Source organism: Sapajus apella, unplaced genomic scaffold (genome assembly GCF_009761245.1).
Source record: "Sapajus apella isolate SASKATOON/1434 unplaced genomic scaffold, GSC_monkey_1.0 scaffold12, whole genome shotgun sequence".
In the NCBI taxonomy this organism is placed as follows: Eukaryota; Metazoa; Chordata; class Mammalia; order Primates; family Cebidae; genus Sapajus; species Sapajus apella.
The window spans coordinates 17,750,257-17,755,664 of record NW_022436952.1 but is presented as its reverse complement, the minus strand read 5'-3'; positions in this window follow the sequence as shown (position 1 = coordinate 17,755,664).

The following is a 5,408-nucleotide window of genomic DNA, read 5'->3' as shown; positions in this document are numbered from 1 at the left end:
CTATTCTGGGTCTTTTGTGGTTCAATTTGGATTATTTTTTCTATTTCTGTAAAGAATGTCATTGGTATTTTGATACTGATTGCACTGAATCTGTATATTTTTCTTTTTGCTGGTAAGAAGAGATATTCTTAACGCTTAGAGACCACTTGCCATTCTCTGACTTATGACCCTCTCCACACAGTTTGAGTTTTCAAGGCCAGGAGGGGAAAATGTCTTGCTTTAAATCTCTCTGACTTCTTTTTTTTTTTTTTTTTTTTTTAGATAGAGTTTCGCTCTTGTTGCCCAGACTGGAGTGCAATGGCTTGATCTGGGCTCACCACAACCTCCGCCTCCCAGATTCAAGCGATCCTCCTGCCTCAGCCTCCCAAGTAGCTGGGATTACAGGCATGTCCCACCACGCCCAGCAATTTTGTATTTTTAGTAGAAACAGGGTTTCTCCATGTTGGTCAGGCTGGTCTTGAACTCCTGACCTCAGGTGATCTGCCTGCCTCGGCCTCCCTAAGTGCTGGGATTATAGGTGTGAGCCACCATGCCTGGCTGTACATGTGGATTTCTAATCAGTAGGAGGTTCATGGGAGGAAGCTGCCTAACCTTGAGGAAAGAACCCCCTGAAGAGAACAGAGGTAACACAGGGCTGAGAATGGTGCCTTTTCCAAAAGTCAGAATGAAAAAAATCTCATAATTCATTGAGTTGACTAGGTTGAACATAAACGGTTTTTTCCTAGTCACTTAAATGTATTCCAGCACTAGAAGAAAAATCAATCAAAACCGACAAAGAACTACCACGTTAGAATTAGTAATATATACATATATATATTTAAACAGTCATTATTAACTGTATTCCATATAGCTAAAAATTTAAGTAAAAATATGGAAAATATTTTATTTATTTATTTATTTTTATTTTTGAGATGGAGTCTTGCTTTTTTGCCAGGCTGGAGTGCAGTGGCACAGTCTCAGCTCACTGTAACGTCCATCTCCTGGATTAAAGCGATTCCCCTGCCTCAGCCTCCTGAGTAGCTGGGACTACAGGCGTACACCACCACAACCTGGCTAATTTTTTAAAAAATATATTTTAGTAGAGATGGGCTTTCACCAGGGCCAGGATGGTCTCGATCTCCTGACCTCATGATCCGCATGCCTCCGCCTCCCAAAGTGCTGGGATTAGAGGCGAGAGCCACTGCAAGTGGCCAGAAGATATTTTTAAAAAGACTAAAGTTGAACTTCTAGATGGTAAAGCTACCACATCTGGGATAAAAAATGTACAGTAGATAGGATTAATGGCAGATCAGATGTCAAAGAAAAAACTATTAATGAACTTGAAGATTTAGCAATAGGGAAATATTTGAAATAAAACACAGAGAACAATGAAAACAAAGACAGGAAAAGTGCATTAGCCAGCTGTGAGATTACTCCAAGTCACATAATGTTTATGAAATTTGAGTCCTTGAAAGGAGAGAGATGGAGTACAGAAAATAATTTTTAATGTTTTAAAGTTTTCAAATTTGATAAAAACATAAATCCAGATTCAAATATCTCAAAAAAAGAAAAAAAACAAAACCCAAGCACAAGAAACATGAAGAAACTGCCACAGGGAATATCAAAGTTAAATTTTTCCAAAATAGTAATAAAAATTCAAACTTAAAATTAGCCAGAGGAAACACAAAGAGAATGGCAGATTTCTCAGTGAAAACTTCTGAGTTTTTATTATAAAATCTTTACTGAAAAAAAACTACAGACATATAATTATACTACTATAAATATATACCAATAAAAAAAGCAATCTATTTTCATAAAGTAGGTTTCATTTAGACAAATTCAAAGTTGCATCTTTATCCATTTGTTTACCCAATATTATGTCTGTCTTACCTAAAGTGTGAAAACAATTTAAATTTAGTGTAGTTATTTATGTGGTTAGATTTAATACAGCATTCCGTTTGTTTTCTGTTGGTACCTATTGATACTATCTGTTCTTTTGCCCCTCCCTCAGTTTTGGCTCTGTTTTCTTCTTTAAAATTAAAAAACCTTAAGTAATTACATTGATATTTACTTTGGCCTATTAACTACATGACTTTGTTTTATATTAGCGGTTTCTCTAGGGCTTACAGATGGAGCTGAAGGCCACTGTATTTAGCAAACTAACACAGGAACAAAAAACCAGATACTTCATGTTCTCACTTGCAAGTGGGAGCTATATGATTAGAACACACAGACACATAGAGGAGAACAACACACACTGGGGCCTTTCAGAGGGCAGAGGGTGGGTGGGGGGAGAGGATCAGGAAAAATAACTAATGGGTACAAAGCTTAATGCCTGGGTGATGAAATAATCTGTACAACAAACCCCCATGACACAAGTTTACTTATGTAACAAACCTGCACTTGTACCCTTGAACTTAAAAGTTAATAAGCAAATAAATAAATGATATGCAGAACAGTGAATACAGTCAAAAAGAATTGAAGAATACAAAATTTTAAAAAATCCCATGTACAAAGATTAAAATAAATTAATATTGTTAAAACATCCATACTATTCAAAGTGATCTACAAATTCAGTGAAATCCCAATCAAATTTCCAATGGCATCTTTCACAGAAATAGAAAACAAATAATAAAATATGTATGAAGCCACAAAAGACTCCAAATAGCCAAAGCAATTTTGAGAGAGAACAAAGCTGAAGACATCACAACCCTTGATTTCAAACAATGTTACAAAGCTATAGTAATCAAATCAGTATGGTTTTCATATAAAAACAGACACATAGACTAATTAAACAAAATAGCTCACAAATAAACCCATACATATATGGTCAACTAACATTTGACAAGGACACCTAGAATGCACAATAAAGCAAGGAAACTCTCTTCAATAAACGATGCTGGAAAAACTGAATGTCCACATACAAAAGAATAAAATTGTACCCTTGTCTTATACCAAGTACAAAAATTAACTGAAAGTACTCTTTAGTTAAATTGACAATGAATGAGTGCATTAGCTTTTCCTAGAAATTTGTAGAAATCATGGGAAAGTCTTTGAAAGTTTCTTAATCCATACATAATCTGTATTAAATGGCATGTGACATTTGGGTGACATATTTATATATTTAAAAAATTATTATATTGCATATGCTAATTTTGATTTGTTTTTTTAAGTCAAATAAACATTTTTTACTTGTCACTAACTACTCTACCCTTGTAGATGATTTTGGTGGAATAGGAGACTCTTATGAAGTGATTTATATGATGTAATTATTTTGCTGTGGTTGTAACCACCCAAAAGAGAAATCTTTATTTTCTCCTGAAAAATAATAGAAACAAAAATAAATTCTAAAGAATATACAATATGTTCACATACTAAAACATAATGAAAACATAAAAATTAACAGATAAGCCAGAAAAGGAAAGAGATTAAAAATTAAAGAAGCTATTTCATTGAAGATTATACTGGTCGTCATTGATGTTTGCCGAAATTTAAAGATTTTAGATTGTTGAACATGTATGTTAATAAATTATAGATAAGAACATATGTATTTATAAACATATTTCAAAAGTTTTCCTTCCTCAGAATAGTGTTACTACTCAAGTATCAAAGAGGCCAATTGGGTCATGAACACATGTAGAAGCATCGACACAATGTTTATAATCTAATCTTCATGGGGAAAAAGAAATGCTCAAAAACCTAGAGATGTGAACAATACCAATAAAATTTCTACGATTTGTCAAGATTGTTTAAAATGATAATTTCTATTTTCCTGGTTGGCTATTACTTTTCTGGAAGCCTGGGGGGGGAGGGGGAAAGGAGAAGCTGTCACTGAGGTCCCTGAAGTTACCAGGGCCCAGGAGAGACACAGCATCAGCTGACACCTGCAGTAAATGTGACTGAAGATCCTCACTGGGAAGAGGCTGTAGGACCATATCTGCCATGCTCGTGTTTTAAATGATTGCCAAGATGAGTCAAAACTCCCTTTTTTAAATAGTAAAATTTTCAGGTATTCAAAAATGTCACACAAGACTAATTTATTGTGTTTGCCTATGTAATTTCTTAAACAATTTAAGCAGGAGTTATTTCACATAGTGTATTTGGCTTTTGTTATTTGGAACCACTGAAGACAATAAATCAGCTTTTGTTATTTGGAACCACTGAAGAAAATAAATTTGTTTTCTTCCACTTTTCTTTTTCTTTCTTTTTTTTTTTCTCAGAGTCTTGCTCTTATCGCTTAGGCTGGAGTGCAAAGGCACGATCTCAGCTCACTGCAACCTCAGCCTTTGCTCGCTGCATCCCTCACTTCCGCAGGTAAGATGTCGATATTTACGCTACTGACCATGGCCAGTTCTTGGTATTGCTCAAGTCCGTGGGCCTTCAGACTGGCGGGTGACTTCAAGAGACCAGCCACCCTGGGTCTCTCCTGGGACAAACACTTGCCTTCACACATTATCTATGTCTTGGAGCCCTGAGAGGCTTAGGTGTCACCAAGTCACCGTGTTTCGTGTTATTTCTGGAGGTTCTCGCCTTTGTGGCCTCGGAAAGGAAGGCGATCTGGTGCTTTAGGGAAGGCGCTCGGGATGCTCCTCCAGACGGTGTTCTTCGGCCTTTTGCTCAGCATTGATCTGGTTCTGCCAGCTCTGGGCGGTGATCTCTTGGCTCTGGCGCGGCTTTCCTTCAATGATTCCATCAACTCCAGACTTCACGTCTTTTGCATGGAAAGCACGCGGTGCCCGTTTCAGCGACACCGCACCCTGGAGCCCAAACGTCAGCCCTGCAGGTGCGGGGTTTGTGGCGGACAATTTCGGGCTCAGGTACAAGGGGCGCTTTCCCAGCGCGGAGGCGTCCTGGGCCCCAACTGAGACCGTGGGCTCCTGGCAGGAAGACCTGGAGTTTCGGATCCCCGTGAAGGAGGCATTTCCCCCGACTCTCGGGCACAAGCTGCCCTTTGGTGGCGTTGGGCACAGATCACCGCCTCGCAGAAGCCCGCGACAGCCTGGAGCAGGCGGCGCCCGCGCCCGGGACTCCTCTCGGGTGATGGCGCCGGGAGGTCTCGTCTGGGACCGATCGGGGCCTACGAGCGACTCGCGGCCGGATGCGGCTTTCGGGGGCTCGGGTTTGGAAGACACCGCTGCCACCCCGCGGCGCCTCTCGGGTCCGCTCTCCAGGACTGGCCCTGCCCACGGCGCGCGGGTGGTAGCGGGCTGCCAGGAGCCAGTGGCTGGTGCGGTCTGTAGGACGCCGTTGCCGGGCGGGAGGCTGCGCTGGAGCGCGCGGGGCGGGGCCAACGCCTAAGGCAGCGGGGCGGGTGAGTGCGCTGCGGAGCTAACGGCTGAGGCGGGTGAGACGGTGAGCGCGCAGGCAGTGGAGCAGGCGACGAGCGGCTGAGGTGGCTGAGGGGCTGAGGGGGCTGAGGGGCTGAGGGG